The sequence below is a fragment of the Sciurus vulgaris genome (genome assembly GCF_902686455.1).
Source record: "Sciurus vulgaris genome assembly, chromosome: 11".
NCBI lineage: Eukaryota > Metazoa > Chordata > Mammalia > Rodentia > Sciuridae > Sciurus > Sciurus vulgaris.
Window position 1 is genome coordinate 97,716,849 of NC_136472.1, and position 22,787 is coordinate 97,739,635.

Genomic DNA, 22,787 nt, shown 5'->3' on the forward strand with positions numbered 1-22,787 from the left:
AGCAGTGGGCCCCGGCCCGCAGGCAGCTTCTGGGACCAGGGCAGGGCAGCCAGAGACTTCCCCAAGCAGTCTTGCTCTCTCTGGAGCAGGCGGGGTCCACAGCCAGCTTCTAGGAACAGGACAGCCAAGTGAAAACTTTTCTGCACAGAGCCAACCCCCAAGACCCAGACCCAGCGGTAGGCTCAGGCCCGCAGGTGGCTTCTGGGACCAAGGCAGGACAGGGAGAGGCTTTCCCCTAGCAGCCTGGCTCCCTCAGGCAGAGGCAGGCCCTGTCTATAGCCAGCTTCTAGGAGCAGGACCACCCAGTGAGAGGATTTCCACGCAGAACCAGCCTCAAGCCCTGGACCCAGTAGCAGGCTAGGGGCAGCTTTCTTCAGAAGCACTGCATTATCAAGTTCCTCCAAGACTTCAGGCTACTGAAGACTGGAAGGTGATATACTGGAAATCTACAGGGACACTATAAGACAATAGAGGAAATATGCAATATCTCAGAGTCCCTCTGATATCTGACCAATAAGAGAAAACAAGGAAATAATGTCCCCAAAAAACCTAGATACTATATCAATATAAAAACCAATAACAGCACAGCAGAAGAAATGTCAGAAAGGGAGTTCAGAATGTACATAATTAAAACAATCAGGGAGCAAACGAAGAGATGAAAGAGCAAATGCAGGCATTGAAGGAAGAGATGAAAAAGCAAATGCAGGCATTAAATGATTGCACCAATCAACCGTTAAAAGAGCAAATACAGGAAGCAAAAGATCATTTCAATAAAGAATTAGAGATATTGAAAAAAAAAACAAAACAGAAATCCTTGAAATGAAGGAAACAATAAACCAAGTTAAAACTCCATAGAAAGCATAAACAATTGGATAGAATACCTGGAAGACAGAACCTCAGACATCGAAAACAAAATATTTAATCTTGAAAACAAAGTTGACCAAACAGAGAAGATGGTAAGAAATCATGAATAGAATCTACAAGAATTATGGGATATCATAAAAAGGCCAAATTTAAGAATTATTGGGACTGAGGAAGGCTTAGAGAAACAAACGAAAGGAATGAACAATCTATTCAACGAAATATCAGAAAATTTCCCAAATCTGAAGAATGAAATGGAAAACCAAGTACAAGAGGCTTATAGGACTCCAAATATACAAAATTACAACAGACCCACACCAAGGCATATTATAATAAAAATACCTAACATACAAAATAAAGACAGAATTTTAAAGGCCGCAAGAGAAAAGAATCAAATTACATTGAGGGGGAAACCAATAAGAATATCAGCAGATTTTTCAATCCAGACCCTAAAAGCTAGAAGGGCCTGGAACAACATTTACCAAGCCCTGAAAGAAAACTAATGCCAACCAAGAATTTTATACCCAGCAAAACTTACTTTCAGATTTGATGATGAAATAAGATCCTTCCATGATAAAGAAAAGCTAAAAGAATTTACAAAAAGAAAGCCAGCATTGCAGAACATTCTCAGCAAAATATTCCATGAGGAAGAGATGAAAAACAACAATGCAAATCAGCAACGGGAGGAACAAGCCTAAAGGAATAGCCAAATAAAGGAGAAACCAAATCATGTCAAAAAACAAAAATAGGTCAAATGACTGGGAATACAAATCATATCCAAATAATAACCCTGAATGTTCATTAACCTGAACTCATCATTCAAAAGACATAGACTGGCAGATTGGATTAAAAAGAAAAATCAAACAATATGCTGCCTGCAAGAGACTCATCTCATAGAAAAAGATACCCAGAGACTAAAGGTGAAAGGATGGGAAAAAACATACCATGCACATGGAAACAGCAAAAAAAGCTGGAGTATTCATCCTCATTTCAGATAATGTGGACTTCAAGCCACAACTAGTCAGAAGGGATAAAGAAGGACATTACATACTGCTTAAGGGAAGCATAAATCAGCAAGACATAACAATCATAAACATCTATGCCCCAAACATTGGCTCATCCATATACGTCAAACAAATCCTTCTCAATTCCAGAGAATTAACCACAATACAATAATACTAGGCAATTTTAACACACCTCTCTCACCACTGGATAGATTTTTCAAACAAAAATTGAATACAGAAACCATAGAGCTCAATAACACAATCAACAATTTAGACTTAATGGACATATAGAGAATATACCATCCAACAAAGAATGAATACACGTTCTTCTCAGCAGCACATGGATCCTTCTCTAAAATAGACCATATTTTATGCCAAAAAGCTACTGTGAGTAAAGACAAGTAGATAGAGATACTACCTTGTATTCTCTCAGATCATAATGGATTGAAATTAGAAATAAATGACAGAATAAAAAACAGAAACTTCTCCAATACCTGGAGATTAAATAATATGCTATTATATGATGAATGGATAACAGAAGACATCAGGAGAGAAATTTCAAAAATTCTTAGAAGTAAACGAGAACGAAGACACATCATACCAAAATCTCTGGGACATTATGAAAGCAGTATTTAGAGGAAGATTTATTTCATGGGGCACATTCAACAAAAGAAGAAAAATCAACAAAAAAACGACTTACCACTATGGCTCAAAGCCCTAGAAAAAGAAGAGCAGACCAACACCAAAAGTAGTAGAAGACAGGAAATAGTTAAAATCAGAGCCAAAATCAATGAAATTGAAACAAAAGGAACAATCAGAAAAATTAACAAAATAAAGAGTTGGTTTTTTGAAAAAATAAACAAAACTGATAAACCCTTAGCCACACTAACGAAGAGAAAGAGGGAGAAAACTCAAATTATTAAAATTCAGAATGAACAAGGAAATATCACAACAGACACAAGTGAAATACAAAACATAATTAGAAGGTGTTTTGAAAATCTATACTCCAACAAAACAGAAAACCTCAAAGACATCAATAAGTTTCTAGAGACATATGAAGTACCTAAACTGAACGAGGAGGACATACACAACTTAAACAAATCAATTTCAAGCAATGAAATAGAAGAGGTCTTCAAAAGCCTACCAACAAAGAAAAGTCCAGGACCAGATGGGTTCTCAGCCGAGTTTTACAAAACCTTTAAAGAAGAGCTCATTCCAATACTCCTCAAAGTATTCCATGAAATAGAACAGGAGGGAACCATCCTAAACTCATTCTATGAAGCTGATATCACCCTGATACCTAAAGCAGACAGAGACACATCGAAGAAAGAAAATTTCAGACCAATGTCCTTAATGAACATTGACACAAAAATTCTCAACAAAATTTTAGCAAATCGCATACAAAAATATATTAAAAAGATAGTGCACCATGATCAAGTGGGTTTTATCCCAGGGATGCAAGGTTGGTTCAACATCCGGAAATCAATAAATGTCATTCACCATATCAACAGACTAAAAGTTAAGAATCACATGATTATTTCAATAGATGTAGAAAAAGCATTTGATAATATACAGCATCCCTTCATTCTCAAAACACTAGAGAAAATTGGGGTAGTGGGAACATTCCTTAACATTGTAAAGGCCATCTACGCCAAGCCCATGGCCAATATCATTCTAAATGGTGAAAAACTGAAAGCACTCCCCCTAAAAACTGGAACAAGGCAGGGATGCCCTCTTTCACCACTTCTATTCAACATTGTTCTTGAGACTCTAGCCAGAGCAATTAGACAAACTAAAGAAATTAAAGGGATACGAATTGGAAAAGAGGAACTCAAACTATCCCTGTTCACTGATGACATGATTATATATTTAGAGGAACCTGGAAATTCCACCAGAAAACTCTTAGAACTCATAAGTGAATTCAGTAAAGTAGCAGGTTACAAGACCAATGCTCATAAATCCAATGCATTTTTATACATAAGTGATGAATCTTCAGAAAGAGAAATTAGGAAAACTATCCCATTCACAATAGCCTCGAAAAAAATAAAATACTTGGGAATCAATCTCACAAAAGAGGTGAAAGACCTCTACAATGAGAACTACAGAACACTAAAGAAAGAAATTAAAGAAAACCTTAGAAGATGGAAAGATCTTCCATGTTCTTGGTTAGGCAGAATTAATATTGTCAAAATGGCCATACTACCAAAAGTGCTATACAGATACAATGCAATTCCAATTAAAATCCCAATGGTGTACCTTACAGAAATCGAGCAAGCAATAATGAAATTCATCCGGAAGAATAAGAAATCCAGAATAGCTAAAGCAATCCTCAGTAGAAACAGCGAAGCAGGGAGTATTGCAATACCAGATCTTCAACTCTGTTACAAAGCAATAGTAACAAAAATGGCATGGTATTGGTACCAAAATAGACAGGTAGATCAATGGTACAGAATAGAGGACATGGACACAAACCCAAATAAATACAATTTTCTCATACTAGACAAAGGGGCCAAAAATATGCAATGGAGAAAAGATAGCCTCTTCAACAAATGGTGCTTGGAAAACTGGAAATCCATATGTAACAGAATGAGACTAAATCCCTATCTCTCACCCTGCATGAAATTCAACTGAAAATGGATCAAGGACCTCAGAATCAGACCAGAGACCCTGCATATTATGGAAGAAAAAGTAGGTCCAAACCTTCAACTTGTTGGCTTAGGATCAGACTTCCTTAACAGGACTCCCATAGCACAAGAAATAAAAGCTAGAATCAACCACTGGGATAGATTCAAACTAAAAAGCTTTCTCTCAGTAATGGAAACTATCAGTAATGTGAAGAGAGAGCCTACAGAGTGGGAGAATATTTTTGCCAATCATACTTCAGATAGAGCGCTAATTTCCAGAATCTATAAAGAACTCAAAAAACTCTACACCAAGAATACAAATAATCCAATCAACAAATGGTCTAGGGAAATGAACAGACACTTCACAGAAGAAGATGTACAAGCAATCAACAGATATATGAAAAAATGTTCAACGTCTCTAGTAATAAGCGAAATGCAAATCAATACTACCCTAAGATTCCATCTCACCCCAATTAGAATGGCGATTATCAAGAATACAAGCAACAATAGGTGTTGGTGAGGATGTGGGGAAAAAGGTACACTCATAGATTGCTGATGGGGTTGCAAATTAGTGCAGCCACTCTGGAAAGCAGTGTGGACATTCCTCAGAAAGCTTGGAATGGAACCACCATTTGACCCAGCTATCCCACTCCTTGACCTATACCCAAAGAATTTAAAATCAGCATACTACAGAGATACAGCCACATCAATGTTCATAGCTGCTCAATTCACAATAGCCAGATTGTGGAACCAACCTAGATGCCCTTCAATTGATGAGTGGATAAAGAAACTGTGGTATATATACACAATGGAATATTACTCTGCCATAAAGAATGATAAAATTATGGCATTTGCAGGCAAATGGATGAAATTGGAGAATATGCTAAGTGAGATAAGTCAATCTCAAAAAACCAAAGGATGAATAATCTCGCTGATAAGCGGATCATTCCGGGGTGACAGGGGTCATTGTTAGGCTTAGAGTTAGGTTTAGGGTTAGGGTTAGGGAGGGTGGCAAGAATGGAGGAAGGAAGGACTGTATAGAGGGAAAAGAGGGTTGGGAAAGGTGGGGCGGATGGGAAAAAATAACAGAATGAATCAAACAACAATACCCTATGTAAATTTATGATTACACAAATGGTATGCCTTTACTCCATGTACAAACAGAGAAACAACATCTATCCCATTTGTTTACAATTAAAAAAATAAGGAAAAAAAATGAGATTATCTGGGGCATGGTGGTACATCTGCAGTCCCAGCAACTCAGGAGGCTGAAGCAAGAGGATCACTTAAACCCAGGAGTTCAAAGCCAGGCTGGGTAACACAGCAAGACCCCACTCAAAAATAAATAAATAAAGACTGTCAATTTGGATTTTTAAAAATCCAGCTGTATCCTCTTTACAAGACACGTGCTGAGAACATAAGGACATTGAATATAAAATGATGGAATATGTGCTCTCGAGTACAGAATGAAGCAAAGCTAGTATGGCAATATTATTGTAAGTTAAAATATATTTTATGTAGAAGCCTCTACGTCTCTAATAATTTGGTGCAAACTCTTTAGAAAGTAATTTAGCATTATCATATACATTTGAATATGCTTTTACCTTATGACTCAGAAATTTCACTCCATTTTCTAGAGGAATTCTTGCTATGTACCTGGTAGAAAAGTATAGAATGTTCATAGCAGCACTTCTCATAAAAGCAACAAACAATAACAAAAACTACCCGAGTGCCCAAATATAAAGGACTGGAGAAATGATACAGCATAGTCAACCAATTACTGTACAAAATAACAATAAACCTCAACTATATGCCACAATACAGATGGATCGCGAAAAAGATTTGGTGTGAAATGAAAAGTCCCTGAAGACTTTATATAAGACAACACCACATTTACAGAGCTCAAAGCAAACTGAACAATATGTTGTTTAGGGCTACATACATATGCAGTAAAATATGTTTTTTAAGAGCACTCATTTTAACTACAAGATTCTGAAGAGTAGTAATTTTAGGGAATGAGTCAGTGGTTTGGGATCTAGAAGATGACAATGGGTAATCAGTGAAGGCAATAATGTTCTATCTGTTAAATAGACAGTGGTTTCAGGAGTGTTCACTTGTTTTGCTTCATAACTTAAATACATTAAACATATTCCCTTATATCAACAGTACATAATAATAAGGGTAGACATTCAGGCATACACTCTTGCTAAAACTCTCTTAAGTACCAACACTCTCAAATACTAGAACAAAATTCAATTGAACCTCAAAAATGGAACACATCAGATATTGAACAATCACTCTCACATAACAGCACTCAAATAGCAGATCTCAACGTGACAACATCTCAGACCTCTTGCTCTTTTCCTTGCTTGGGAATATATCATGTCAAAGGCAAAGTTTCTACCGTAAAGTTTTACTTTCATCTGAAAATCCATTATCCCCATGTTCTAGGTAGAATCATAAAGCTAGATAATTACAGGTGTAGGGAAAATGTGGAACACTCCTCACACACTGGGGGAAATGTGAAGTGATGCAGAAACTTAGGAGAACAATCTGGTGGTTCCTTCAATAATTAAATAGACTTTACACATGACCTGGCAGTCTCTCAGGTGTATACCCAAGAGAAATGAAAATGTGTGTCTACATCAAACTTCTATATGAAAATTTATAGCAACATTATTCATAATAGCCAAAGGTTAAAATTATCCACATGCCAAATCAACAGACTAACAAATAAATACAATGTGAAATACCCATTAATATAATGGAACAGTATTTGGTCATAAAAGGAATGAAATCCTGATACGTACTATAATGTGGATGTACCTCATAAACATTATTTTAAATGAAGAAAGACATTACAGAAGACTGCATATTATGTGAATTTATCCATATGAAAATCCAGAATAGGATGGATCAAGGACCTCAAAATCAGACCAGAGACCTTGCATCTTATAGAAGAAAAAGTAGGTCCGAATCTTCACCTTGTGGGGTTAGGATCAGACTTCCTCAACAGGACTCCCATAGCACAAAAAATAAAAGCAAGAATCAACAACTGGGATAGATTCAAACTAAAAAGCTTTCTCTCAGCAAAGGAAACTATCAGCAATGCAAAGAGAGAGCCTACAGAGTGGGAGAATATCTTTGCCACTCATACTTCAGATAGAGTGCTAATTTCCAGAATCTATAAAGAACTCAAAAAACTCTACACCAAGAATACAAATAATCCAATCAACAAATGGGCTAAGGATATGAACAGACACTTCACAGAAGAAGATCTACAAGCAATCAACAAACATATGAAAAAATGTTCACCATCTTTAGTAATAAGAGAAATGCAAATCAAAACTACACTAAGATTCCATCTCACCCCAATTAGAATGGCGATTATCAAGAATACAAGCAACAATAGGTGTTGGAGAAGATGTGGGGGAAAAGGTACACTCATACATTGCTGGAGGGGCTGCAAATTAGTGCAGCCACTCTGGAAAGCAGTGTGGAGGTTCCTTAGAAAACTTGGAATGGACCCACCATTTGACGCAGCTATCCCACTCCTCAGCCTATACCCAAAGGACTTAAAAGCAGCATACTACAGAGATACAGCCACATCAATGTTCATAGCTGTTCAATTCACAATAGCCAGACTGTGGAACCAACCTAGATGTCCTTCAATTGATGAATGGATAAATAAACTGTGGTATATATGTACAGTGGAATATTACTCAGCTATAAAGAATGATAAAATTATGGCATTTGCAGGCAAATGGATGAAATCGGAGAATATCATGCTAAGCGAGTTAAGCCAATCTCAAAAATCCAAAAGGCAAATGATCTCACTGATAAGTGGATGATGACACATAATGGGGGGTGGGAGGGCGGCAAGAATGGAGGAAGGAGGGACTGTATAGAGGGAAAAGAGGGGTGGGAGTGGTGGGGGTGAAGGAAAAAATAACAGAATGAATCAAACATCATTACCCTATATAAATGTATGATTATGCAAATGGTATGCTGTTACTCCATGTACAAACAGAAACAACATGTATCCCATTTGTTTACAATAAAAATAAATTTAAAAAAAAAAGAAAATCCAGAATAGGAAAATTGATAGAAATAGAAAGTAGATTAGAGCTTCCTAGGGCTGCAGGATAGACTGGAAGGAAGTGATAAAGAGGTGATAGCTAAAGAGTACAGGGTTTCTTTTTGAGGTGATGAAAATGTTCTAAAATCTGTGGTGATAATTGCACATATCTGTGAATATGCAAAAGAATATTATATTGCACAGTTTAAATGGGTGCATTATGTGGCATGTGGATTATATCACAATGAAACTCTTTTTAAAATCCATTATTTACAACTTCCTAAAGGCTACTGGAAAACAAGACTAAAACACAACACAATATCATTATAACTGTTAGACTTTAGCAAACAGCTAATCCATTATCTCAACCAATCACAGTTCCTGCCTCCAAAAATCCCAATCTGAAATGACCCATAAGATGTTAGGAGCATGTAGATTAAGTTTCCAACTAGTAAATAATGTGGGTGCCAATTCTTTGCCTATTTGATCCCATGTTCATTTTGTTCCTTTTCCCTTCTCTTCATTGCAAAGGTCACACCTACGGAATCTATTTTCTAGCATTCAACTGAGTTTGGATGCTGGGAATCACTGTCAAAAGATAGGAAGGTGAAAGAAAGAAAGAACCCAGGATTTTTTTTTTTTTTTTTTTTTTTTTTGCCTCTCTTCTCTGCCTCCATCTGTGTCCACTCTGTAGCTCCGCCTCATTAGACAGACTACATAGTTCAAGTGTTTGCTGCAAACCCTATCCCTGGTTCCCCATAACACATCTCCTCCTTTTGTCCCCTAGCCAAAGAGTAACAGATAGGCTTATGTACTTGCTAATTTCTGGGTTCTTCATCATCACTTTCGTAACTTTTCAGTTTCATGCCTGTGTAACTAATGCTTTATTCTGTTCTCTTGGTTTAAGTTTGTAAGGGAATTTTTTGTTTCCCTGGTTGAGTTTGATATTGCTTGATTCAATACTTCACACGTGTGGTGAAGGAATAATGCACTGGTTTAACTCTGATCATCTCTAGTCCACTGCTTTTACTCTGCAAAACCAAACACTTTCATGGTTGTGGCATTTGGTGGCAATTCTAATTTGGTAAACTTACTGTGAAAAGAGAACTAATATAAAAAACGTAAGTAAAATTTGAAACACTGGATAGGAAAAAAGAATTGGAAGAACAGATGAATTGACCTAGTTTCAGAAAATTCAACAACAAAAAGTCATGGGGGATAAGTTCCATTCTATGTTCACTCAGATGGAAAAGATATATGAAAAGGAATTGTGAAGTATTATGATAGACATGTATGAAATGCCAAGAATTAACATTAAGGAAACTTTTTCTAAATATAATGGAATTTATCCTCAAAAATAGTTGCGATATAATAAATACATAAATTTTAAGCAAAGTCATTAAAGTAACAAATCTTAATTAATTTATATTCTAAATTTTTATCATCTAATAAAAAAGAAAACACTCAATAATAAACTAAATTGCACTTATTTATAAAGATATAAACTCAAGACTAGCAGTTTTCCAGAGGCAAATATAAAGCAAAAACAATCTGTCAGGAAACAAGATTAAATAAGAGAGCAAAGAAAGTTCAAGCAAGTTAACAGTTGATGAGCAGTGTTGTTTGTAAGTGGTACCCCTCATCATCAGTTAATTTGACAGACATCATTGGAGCAGTGGACCCTGCCAGGGATAAGGCTAAGTACTAAAAATACAAAGATGAAGAAGACATCATCTTTGCCCTCAAGGAATTATATTTAACTAGGACGAGAAACACCAAAATGACTATGAAACAATGTGATAAGGGCTGTGACACATTCCATAAGGTGCGAGAGTTTAGTAGAGAGAGCAATTTGTTCTGCTGAGGTCAGTCAAGGAAAGCTACTGAAAAGAGGTGACACTTGAGTCCATTCTTGGGTTCATTAGGCCAAGTAAATGAAGAAAGTTATTCTCTCTTACAACAAGAGGAAGATCAAAAGCACAGCAAAATTAAATTGTATCCTGTGTTTGGGAAACTGTCTAGTGTGTTTAAACTCTAGTGTGTTTGGAGACAAAATAACTGGAAATGAGTCAGAAAAGTAGGCAGAAGATAGATAACAAAGAGCTCTGGATTCTGTTCTGTGCCTCAGCAGTTAAAATTCATGTCAGAGTAGGATCTTCGCAACATGAACAGACTTGTAATTGTTAAATGGTTAGAGAATATTTTCAACAATACTTAGATAGTAAATGTGTTCTTTCTTCAGTCATATATGTACCTATTTATGAGGTAATGTCAGTTGATTATATTAAAGACCTTTTGTATAATGGAACTACATTAGATTCTGAAAAATTTAGGATCAAGACCACTAATTTCTATACAAATAATGTTGGTCAAGGGATTTATACTCCCTGAACTTCACTTTTGTCATACGTAGAGACATAATACCTACTCTTTCTATCTCACAGGATTATCACAATAACCGAATCTAGTTGTGATCATAATTGTAAAACTGTAAAGCAACTGTGAGTCATTGTTATTTTCAAAGCAATATTTCCATTTAACACCTTCAGCAGATGAGTCCTCCTGAAATAATATATTAAAGAGATGACATTTAAAAGTGCAAACACACAGAAAAGCTTTTACACAGAATTTCATGTATTCCTCAAATATTCACAATCACAAACAAGACCTCTTCTCAGTGGACACAAATTTTTGAGAGTTCATGCTAACTGCCTTCATTGTGCCTGATAAATATTTGTGGAAATGAAATAAATGAATAAATAACATTGTTATTTGGGGACTTGATTTCATTGAATCTCCCAAATAAGGAGGAAATCCAGTAGCTGAACCAATAGGAAACACCTTCAGATGTCAAAAGATGGTCCCCATCCTAACCTCCATGGACAGGTTGCAATCTCCTCTCTCCCTGACCCAGGGACTTCTGATTGATTTGAACTTCTGACAACACTCACATCAGTCATTCTTCTACCTAGCCACCTTTTAGAATGTGATGTATCATGTGGCAGCTGCCGTCCTGAGTGCTGGGAATGTAGAAGTGACTACAAACTACTTACTTTTGTTCTAGTTGGGGAGGTAGACAGGAAAATAAAGGGAAATAGTAAAGTATAACGTAGCAGACCAGCAACAAATATTGCCATTTCCTAAAGGTTTCCTGCAGGGTGTAGGACCCACTGATCCCCTGCTGTTAAGCGTGCACTCTTTATGTCTGATTTCTTTCCCTGTGTCACTTCCTCACTCCTCTCTCAGGGTCCCCGGCACATCTCAAATAAACTACTGTACTTACACTTGAATCCATCTTTCAGAGGTCTGCTTTTGAGGAATGCAAATGAAATAATGTCATTCCTAAAAATGGAAACAAGCACAGGGTTTCAGGGGATAAAATGAAATTATCTAAATAAAAGAATGATCAGGGAAGACCTCTTAGAGAAAGTGACATGAGCAACTCTTGAAGAAATAGGCCTGGCAGAGAGTGAAGGGGCTGACCCAGATAGACTAAAAGCAATTCCAAAAGCTCTGAAGTACTAAACAGATGTATTCGGAGAATTACAGGTTGTTTCTGTGACTGGAATGAAGTGTGTTTGTTGTTGGTGAAATGACGAATGATGAAGCCAGAGAGGCAAACTCAGGTCACAGTCTGAGGTCACCTCATGAATTATCTTGTGTGCTAAGCCAAGAAGTCTGGTTATTATCTTAGAATACAAGGGAGAGACACTGGAGGATTTTAAGGATGGGAGTCATACAATCAGATTTGTGTTTGAGAAAGATTACTTTGGCAGCAAAGTAGAAGTGAGATTAGAAGAAAGACAGGAGGAGGCAGGGAAACTAGGAAAGTACTTTCAACAATTCTCATGTTGAGAATTGAGGATAAAGTTGAAAATAGAGAATATTGTTTAATGGTGAACAGAGTTTCAATCCTGGCTCCATCTATTGCCTGCTATGTGACCTTTGAAGAATTGTTTTACTTACTTGTGCCTTAGTTTCTTCATAGGTAACATAAGAATAATATAATTTTCCTTCAGTGTTTTGTGAAAACTAAATAAAAATATATGTGAGAAGTCTAGCATAGTTCCTGGAAAACAGTAGCTCTTATTTTCTGAACATCATTATTACTAAGGCACTGCAATTCATGTTGGAGAAAGCAGGGCAACCAACAGATTTTCAACAGGATTTACTAATAAAGGATGTACATTGTGAGTTTGAGAAGATCCATACAATTTGTAGGATTTGGGCCTGGGATGACTAAATAGATGATGAAATAATTCATCAAGTTAAAAAATAACTAGGTTTTGAGCACGCATTCCTCACTTATCCAGGTGAACAGTAGATAAAAAGAGAGCAATCTGATCAGGATATATCCACTCAGGGGTCATCATTGTGCTGGTAGTTGGTGAAATCATGGCTATGGATGGGTAAGGAATGAGGGCTGAAGAGGGAGGTTGGGTAAATAGGATAATTAGGAGGTAAGAGAAGAAAGAACAGCTTGAAATTCAGGCTCTCATTTTGTGTTGGTGCCCTAGGAAAAGTAACACCGAATAATATTCAACTGGAGGAAAGTTCTGTGGTTTCACATGTAGGGGAGTCACAAGAAATAGATGTACAAGAAGTAGGAAGAAGTAGCTTGAAAGATGCTGTTTGCATAAAACCACTCATTTGTCTGACTCTCCAGAACATGAATAATAACCTAAATAAGGTCAATGAAATAAGCCATGTTCTAGAAAGCAAAAGAATATAGCCAGGAAGCACTGTAGATTAACTAGTTTCCTTATGCCCTGTACCTGGACACTCCGGGAAGACTTGTGTTCACTCCACGAAAGTACTTTCTAAAAGTATAAGTCTGTAACAATGAATGGATTGCCTTTTAAGATAGTGAGCCAGTAGTCTTTGGAAAAAGTATGGACTGAAAAGTCTTTCTCAAGGAGATAGGTAAAGGTGCTGTGTTCAACCCAATTAGGAGTTAGATCACAACTACTAATTAAAAGATTGCAAGAGATCTTTGAGATGATTTTTCTATCAAAGTATTTAAATTTGCAATCAACTAGAACACTTTATTTCAATAACCCCAAATCTATCTTTCTCAATACTTTGAAAATGTTGTAATAATGTTATTATTGCGAACAATCCAAGGGCATGATGCTGCTTCCAAGGGGGACGTTTTAGAAATTTGTATGGTGTTTTTGCACATCACAAAGTTTGGAAAGGCGCTACTGGCTTTAGTCATTAGGTGCCATGGATGTGTGAAGTCTTACACTGCATAATAGCTCAAGTGGTTGCAAAATGTGGTAAAGAATATGATTTTGTAGAAAAATCATCATATCAACTTTAAGAGAAGTAGTGGGAACGATTATGTAAAAACATAAATAACATGTCTTTTCTATACCAATGAACAATGATGACAGTATTTCAAAAAGAATCAATCATTTGGTAAACAGAAAATGAGCAACCAATTAAATTTTCATTTCAACAGGATAAATATGTGTTTGTAATAATAAAACTTTACTCCTCACATGTTGGTTTTCTTCAAGGAATAAAGAACTATTGAGGTGGTGCTATTTTCAAAATTACTGGAAACGGATACATAAAAAAGTCATCAAAAACAAGATGCTTGGGCTGGGGTTGTGGCTCAGTGGTAGAGCACTTGCCTAGCAAGTGTGAGGCACTGGGTTTGATCATGAGCACCACATAAAAATAAATGAATAAAATAAATGTCTATCAGCATTTTAAAAAATGTATTAAAAAAACCAAGATGCTTGAAACTCTTAACAGTTCTTCCATAGAAAAAATTCTTTATCTAATTCCTGTATAAAAGAAAAGTATATGGAGTGCCAGCAATAGTTAGCAATGTAGGTGTATTGCCAACTTTGAAGAAGTAGCACTAAGCATCTTAGAAATTCAGTGCATTATTCTTTGATCACATTTTAGTCACCAAATATCTTAATTGAAACTTTTGCAAATTAGTGCTATTCAGTGCTATTAGTTCAGTTAAGGGTAGGCTCTAAAACTATGCAAGAACAATGAAGACTTTGAATATTACATCTAAAGGAAATTATTTAAAAATATTTTGTTTACTATTTGATACTACTGTGTGTTTATGTTTGAACAATGAAAATTCTTTAAAATTGAGATAGTATAACATAATATGCATCTTTCATACATATTTGAAAAGTTAATATGGTTCTTATTAAGATGAAAGGATCAAATCAATCTCTATAAAGTTATCAGCATTATGGGATTTAATCACAGACATTATTTATTACTTTATATAGAATTCTTTTCCATCCTTGTAGTTATTAAATTTAAAAAACAAAGCTTAAAGAAACTTATTTGAAAATATATTCCTTTTGCAATGATCAGAAGATTTGTTCCCTCCCTGCCCTGGCTCTCCCTCCCTGCAAACACGTATGCTAAAATCCTAATGCCCCATGTAATGGCATGGTGGGGGAGGTTTGAGAGGTAATTAGGTCATGCAGGCTGAGCCCTCATGAGTTGTTTATAAGCCACCCAGCCTATGGTATTTTGCCATAGTATCCTGAACTAAGACAGCTCTCATTTGAATAGTTTTAAAAGTCATTATATAGTCCCTGTCACCTATAACAAATATAGTCTCTCCTGCCAGGGTCCCAACCAGTCTAAATAGATGGCACACTCAAATTGAGTAATATAAAAATCTTTCAAGAAACTATTTTTTTTCTCTCATAAAACTTCTGTTTTAATGTGTCTCGAAATTCTGTGACAGATTTTTGGTCAAGTTGTTTCCACTAAAAAGTACTGGTTTTAAAAACTAATAACGTAAAACTGCCACACACAAAAAACAATGGTCCACAAAACATTCTCCTTTCCTTCTGAAGTTTTTACGATGCACTGTTATCATTAACCAGTCTTTGACTATTAAACTTAAATGGCCAATTTAGACAAACAGTACTGAGATCGTTCTTCCACCACTGATTAAGACTGGGGTGGCAGGTGTTAGGGGTAATATTCATTTAGCCTTCTGAGCTTCATGGGCAGATTTGGTGACCTTCCAGTCTCCAGCATCCTTCTTGTCTACTGCCTTGATGCCACCCACAGCAATTGTCTGCCTCATATCACGAACAGCAAAACAACCCAGAGGTAGATAGTCAGAAACTCTCAACACACATGGGCTTCCTGGAACCATATCAACAATGGAAGCATCACCAGATTTCAATAATTTAGGACCATCTTCCTGCTTCTTATCAGAACAGTGATCAATCTTTTCTTTCAGCTCAGCAAACTTGCAAGCAATGTGAACTGTGTGACAATTCAGTACAGGAGCCTGCACTGATTTGGTCTGTGTGGTTCAGAATAATCACCTGAGCAGTGAAACCAGATGCTTCCATTGGTGGGTTGTTTTTGCTGTTACCAGCAACTTTGCCACTACAAACATCTATGACAGACACGTTCTTGACATTGAAGCCCACATTGTCTCCGGGAAGAGCTTCACTCAGAGATTCATGGTGCATTTCAATGGACTTTACTTCAGTTGTGACATTGACTGGAGCAAAGGTGACCACCATGCCAGGCTTGAGAACTCCAGTCTCCACTTGACCCACAGGGACAGTACCAATATCACTAATTACCACTGGAGGGGTAAATGCAAAGGCTTGTCAGTTGGACAAGTTGGTGGCAGGATGCAACTAAAGCTTCGAGCAGTGTGGTTCCACTGGCACTGCCATCTTTACGGGTGACTTTCCATCCCTTGAACAAAGATTAGCGCTTGGCTCTAATCAGAAATTGGCACAAATACTACTCTGTCAGGGTTGTAGCCAATTTTCTTTTCTCAGTGTGAGATGTGCCTGTAATCATGTTTTTGATGAAGTCTTTTCCTGGGGCATCAGTGATAGTCACATAATACTTTCTGGTCTCAAATTTCCACAGGGAGATGTCAATGATGATGCCAGGCTCACGCTCAGCTTTCAGTTTAATCCAAGACCCAGGCATAGTTGAAGAAGACCTTACCCATCTCAGCAGCTTCCTTCTCAAATTTTTCAATGGTTCATTTGTCTATCTCACCACATTTGTAGATCAGACAACCAGTAGGAGTAGTCTTGCACAAATCTACATGTCCAATGACAACAATGTTGATATGAGTTTTTCCTCTCCCATTTTGGCTTTGATTTAGCAGTGGTTTTTATGACACCTGTGTGATGGTGGCAAACCCATTGCAAAAAAGCAAGAAACTATTTTCTAAGACATGAGAGCACCAGCAACTAACCCCATAATCATTGCCATTGCAGTTGTTGACTTAGTGATTAAGGGACTTAGTGACTAAGTCAACCCTGCCTTGCCTTCCATCCCATGCCCCACCAATGACAATGAAGTGAACATGACATCCCAAGACCACATTACCCCACGTAGGGAGATTTTCTCTGAGTTCTTAAAGGTATGAGCAATCCACTGCCAGGATCCCGTTTTGAAGGTGTGCTTCATAAACCCATTTTGAGTATCAAATATTCCATTATTCAGTGCCCCATTGAAGAATAAATAGTGTCCTCAGATTGGATACTTGAGGAGAAGGTAGAGGAATGATTCTTAAAGACTTGGGGCGGCGGGAGGTGGAGCAGACGAGCGGCTGAGGGTAGAGTCCAGTAGGGCCTGGCTCCGGGGGAATGAAGCCTCCGCCTTCTTGGGCAGAAGCCTTTAAATACGGGCCCTGGCCCGGGACTCTGGGTGCAGCGGCTGGCAGCCTGAGGGAGGGGTGTGCGGTGGAAGGAGATCAGGCGGAGTAGGGCACCGTGCAGAAGCTGCTGCAGCGGGGTCGGGAGGAAGGTGCTGTCCGAGCGTTCGGAATAGAAGCGTCCGCGGAGCTCGGGGCTTGGAAGCGAACAGTCATGTTTCAAATTAAGAAGATCTGCTGCATCGGTGCTGGCTATGTTGGAGGACCCACATGTAGTGTCATTGCTCACATGTGCCCCGAAAACAGGGTAACAGTTGTTGATGTCAATGAATCAAGAATCAACGCATGGAATTCTCCTACTCTTCCTATTTATGAGCCAGGACTAAAAGAAGTGGTAGAATCCTGTCGAGGAAAAAATCTATTTTTTTCTACAAACATCGATGATGCCATCAAAGAAGCTGATCTGGTATTCATATCTGTGAACACGCCAACAAAAACCTATGGAATGGGGCAAGGCCGGGCAGCAGATCTGAAGTATATTGAGGCTTGTGCTAGACGCATTGTGTAAAACTCAAATGGGTACAAAATTGTGACTGAGAAAAGCACAGTCCCAGTGCGAGCAGCAGAAAGTATTCGTCGCATCTTTGACGCGAACACAAAACCCAACCTGAATTTACAGGTGCTGTCCAACCCCGAGTTCTTGGCAGAAGGAACCGCAATCAAGGACCTAAAGAACCCAGATAGAGTACTAATCGGAGGGGATGAGACCCCAGAAGGCCAGAGAGCTGTGCAGGCGCTGTGTGCTGTGTATGAGCACTGGGTTCCCAGGGAAAAGATTCTCACCACCAATACTTGGTCTTCAGAGCTTTCGAAGCTGGCAGCAAATGCTTTTCTTGCTCAGAGAATCAGCAGCATTAACTCCATAAGAGCTCTGTGTGAAGCAACAGGAGCTGATGTGAAAGAGGTAGCAACAGCCATTGGAATGGACCAGCGAATTGGAAATAAGTTTCTAAAAGCCAGTGTTGGTTTTGGTGGGAGCTGCTTCCAAAAGGATGTTCTAAATTTGGTTTATCTCTGTGAGGCTCTGAATTTGCCAGAAGTAGCTCGTTATTGGCAGCAGGTCATAGACATGAATGACTACCAGAGGAGGAGGTTTGCTTCTCGGATCATAGTCTGTTTAATACAGTGACTGATAAGAAGATAGCAATTTTGGGGTTTGCATTCAAAAAGGACATTGGTGATACAAGAGAATCCTCCAGTATATATATTAGTAAATATCTGATGGATGAAGGTGCACATCTCCATATCTATGATCCAAAAGTACCCAGGGAACAAATAGTTGTGGATCTTTCTCACCCAGGTGTTTCAGAGGATGATCAAGTGTCTCGACTTGTGACCATTTCCAAGGATCCATATGAAGCGTGTGATGGTGCCCATGCTGTTGTTATTTGCACTGAGTGGGACATGTTTAAGGAATTGGATTATGAACGCATTCATAAAAAAAATGCTGAAGCCTGCCTTTATCTTTGATGGACGACGTGATGGACGACGTGTCCTGGATGGGCTGCACAATGAACTACAAACCATTGGCTTCCAGATTGAAACAATTGGCAAGAAGGTATCTTCAAAGAGAATTCCATATGCTCCTTCTGGTGAAATTCCAAAGTTTAGTCTTCAGGATCCACCTAACAAGAAACCTAAAGTGTAGACATTGCCATTTTTATTTGTGATTATTTTGGTACTTCAGGATAGCAAATATCTGATATTAAATGGTAAATGAATCAAGTGTTTTTAGGGAAACAAACTTATTTTTTTAATCATCAAATTTATACTAGTCGTATGAGTATTAGCATATCTGGTAATTATGAATCTATAATATTTTTTACATATTTTTATATTGTTAGCTCAGTTATTGGATGAATGGAGAATAATCATGTTGGTTTTAATGGTGTCAATTTTTGTAAAATAAAAATTAAACTTCAAACACCTTTTATTTTACAGATTGTCCACAGGCATTGTAAAGGGAAAGACACCCTAGTTTTCCTGGGCATTGGTTTATGTGCTTATCATTGTGTATTGTGAAGCCATGAAATTACTGTGCTAAGCAGCCTTGATGATTATGGTCTGTTTTAAAGTTCTTTGTTCCTTTTGTTTTAATGAGACATGTCATTTTTTTTTTCACCCAATGCTATTCATTTCCATACACTCTTTAACTCGAGGAGGTCTCTCTCTCTCTTTTAAATTTAACATGATGAGAAAATCAGTAGTATGGTCTATTCCTATTTGTCAGATTGCCTCATTGATATTACTTTGGTAGTATAAAAGTCAAAAGTGTTTGTTACCTTTATTTTTGCATTTTTCTATTCTTAATTCTAATTTCCCTTTTTTCCTTTAAGAAAACCAGTATAATCTCATATATAAATGAAAAGATTTTACAAATTACAAATAGCATCATTCAAAAACAAGAATTTTTGTATGTATTCCTGTCCGATTTTATCCTCTGTCTCTTGATGACTTTTATATTTGCAATGGTTGTTTTGGCTTATGTTTGATCATTATTGAAGTGTGTCATATGTCCATTTGATGCTCATGCTCTGCTGAGAGTGTACAAACTGTGTTAAACATAATAGGTCTCAACCATTTTGTAATTCGATAAGAGGGAGTCAAATATAAAGATGAGGACAGAGACATCTGTACAGATAATAAATATATAAATCAGACATTCTACATCCAAAAAAAAAAAAAAAAGACTTGGGAAAGATGCAGAAAACCAGAACAAATAGAGTAGTACTTGAGATTTTATAACTTATTCCCCAGGCCTGAAGTAGGAAAGGTAAGAAAAAACCAATCTCACTTATGGGACTAGTAAACATACCTTTTATTCTCCCACTTTGAAATCTGTAATTAGTTTTGGCCTATGATTTTCTTTTCATCCTATGTACAAATAAATCTGGCCAATTACAAACCCAGTTTCATTTTCTTCTCCCCATGTGTCTATGTTCTTCTTGCCTGAATTTCTTTGGTATGACTTCTGATCTTTCTATTCTCTGAAGTTCACAAGTAAGTAAAAGCATTTGACCACTTCATTGTAGTTCAGATCTGCCTAAACATTAAAATCACCACTTTAACTTAGACATTTTAAAGTCTATAAGTATATGATTATGATTTTCATTTATGTGTATATGGTTTTCATTTCAAGACTACAGTATTATAAAGGACTCATGAATGACCTGGTAATGTTGAGATTCAGTGTTATGATCTACCAGCAATCAGATACAATGTGGCTTAGAAACTGAGGGGATTGTGAGAAGGTACATATCTTGCACTTCTCTGGGCAAATGAAATCAGTATAGGCAAGGTATCTATTAAATTTGCCTGTCGGACATTCCTTTTTCGATTCTTAACACTTTTTATTAATCCACCTTTGACTGAAATAAACAATCATTTTAAGCCTTTTAAAAACCAACAAATTAAGAAACTCAAAACCAAGAACAGAGTGCAACAGTTCACAATTTAGCAGATCAGAATGTAAGAGTAAAGGAAGTTCTTCTTTATAATAATCACAAAATCATAAATACACAGACGTAAACTGAAGGAGAAATATGTATATTATTTATATTAAAGAGACCACAGAACTTCAAGGGGGGGGGCTAAAACCAAACCTAAATAAATGGAAAATTAAAATGTGTTGCTTGATGGTAGGACTCAATGTAGTACATCTGACAATGTTATTTCCTGTCAAATATATTTATGATAATGCAAATCCAATCCATACACTTAGTGTATGATTGAGAAAAATATAAACACAAACAAAGAGAAATGTCTTTAAAACATAGGGAGGCAGAGGGATTTGCACTACCAGGCATTTATTCCCAATACTTTGAGTTACCTACTACGTATCATGTTCTATAATTAGTAGGTGCCAACTACAACGTTCATATTTTCATTCACTCTTGCACACTTCTCCTTTAGAAGTATAGAAAAGGTTTAGAAATAATCAAACATACAATAATATGCAATTGGGTAAATGATTTTAGTGAATTCATAAGATATATTGCTGTGAAACCATGAATAATGAACATTTTGAAAGAATTTTAAATGTGGGAAATATTCATGGGACAATGGGCGTTAAAATGTACAAAAAGTAAACTTTATGTCTAATATGATCCCAGGTCTATAAATACAAATGACTAGGTGAACCTATATCAAATCATTTAAAATGATGTGATCTCAGAGAAGCATATTTATTTCTCTTCTTTAATCTTTTTTTAAAAATGACATTTTTGCCATCAGAAACATGTTAAAGCTATTTAAAAGCATCACTTGGGTACTGTTGTTACAACACTGAGCAAAAGCTGTCTTAATAGACCCTCCAGTCTCTCTCCAAACAGTCAGCTGCTCCCACTCATACTGAGGACTCAATCTCCAAGACCTCCAGCATCAGTGCTCCAACAGTGGAGTAATGTTTACCAAGCCTGTTTACGCCAGTCAAATTTATTATTGTTAGTCTGTAATTTGATTGACTAGTATGTAAATAGATGGAAGAGGAGCAGGGAAACAAAGAGAGCTGTTGTTTCTAAGAACCAGTTGAGGATTTTGAAGACTCCATGAAGTCCAGCCAATTAATAAGAAAGAGATGAGAGACAGACACAGGAGAGCAAGAGGGGTGGGGAGGATAAGAAGGGGGGGGGGGAGAGAAGAAAAATGGAGTGGGGGAGGAGAAAAAAGGCAAGGAGGGAGGAAGACTGAAAGAAAGATTTGCCTGAGTATGTGTGGGCCTAAGCAATGTTTAAATGAAGAAGGGGAATGATAAAAATCTAAAAAAGTTCAGCACTCAGATTACTTAGCAAGTATGCTGAAATCTCTAATAAGCTAAAGAAATTGACACTGGCAAGAGTAAGTAATATGCATTAGTGTAGTTTATGCAAAATAATAACAATGATAATATTTAAGCCAATCAATGGGCACATTTAAAATCATTGTTCGATTTTTGAGAATCTTATCTACTCTAAGTTAAATCTGATCTGAAACTATTTTATTTTTAAAGAGTTTAACACAAATGAAATCCAAATCCAGATATGTTACCAAATTGCTTTGGTATACTAAAAAAGTCTTCCAGGCATAACTTACCAAGAAAAAAGATGTTATCACTTTTTCCCCACCCAATCCAACACGAGGGACATGAAACCAGCAAAATTCTGAACAATTAAGGAGTCTGCAGGAACATTTTTCATAAATCAACAATTAACTATTATAAACCTGACAAGGAAGTCATAATGCCTATAGTGACCTCTCTGTTCACAGGCCCACAAGTCACAGAGAACTGCAATTAAAATTCCTGACTTGTTTTTAAGAACTCTACATCCTGCTGAGTTGTACATTCACAGCAACAGAGGATTAAAAGATCCATCCTTAATTAGTTTAAATATTCTGGAGGGAAAAAATTATCCAAATATCTCTACAATATCCAAATATCTCTACAACCAAGTCATATCCCATATAAGAAGTCAAGCAAAAGGAAGTTACTCAACCAACTGATCTGCAACTTTATTCAGAGTCAAGTTTAGACTTACAACTGAAGAGGCAAA

At 37.0% G+C, this 22,787-nt stretch overlaps 1 pseudogene across 1 annotated transcript; it reads left to right on the forward strand.

Moving 5' to 3' along the window:
- The first annotated feature begins 17,300 nt into the window (after positions 1 to 17,300).
- On the forward strand, positions 17,301 to 19,925 carry LOC306641006 (UDP-glucose 6-dehydrogenase-like; annotated as a pseudogene). Its single transcript has one exon. The product of its transcript is annotated as a UDP-glucose 6-dehydrogenase-like (transcript).
- The last annotated feature ends 2,862 nt before the right edge of the window (positions 19,926 to 22,787 follow it).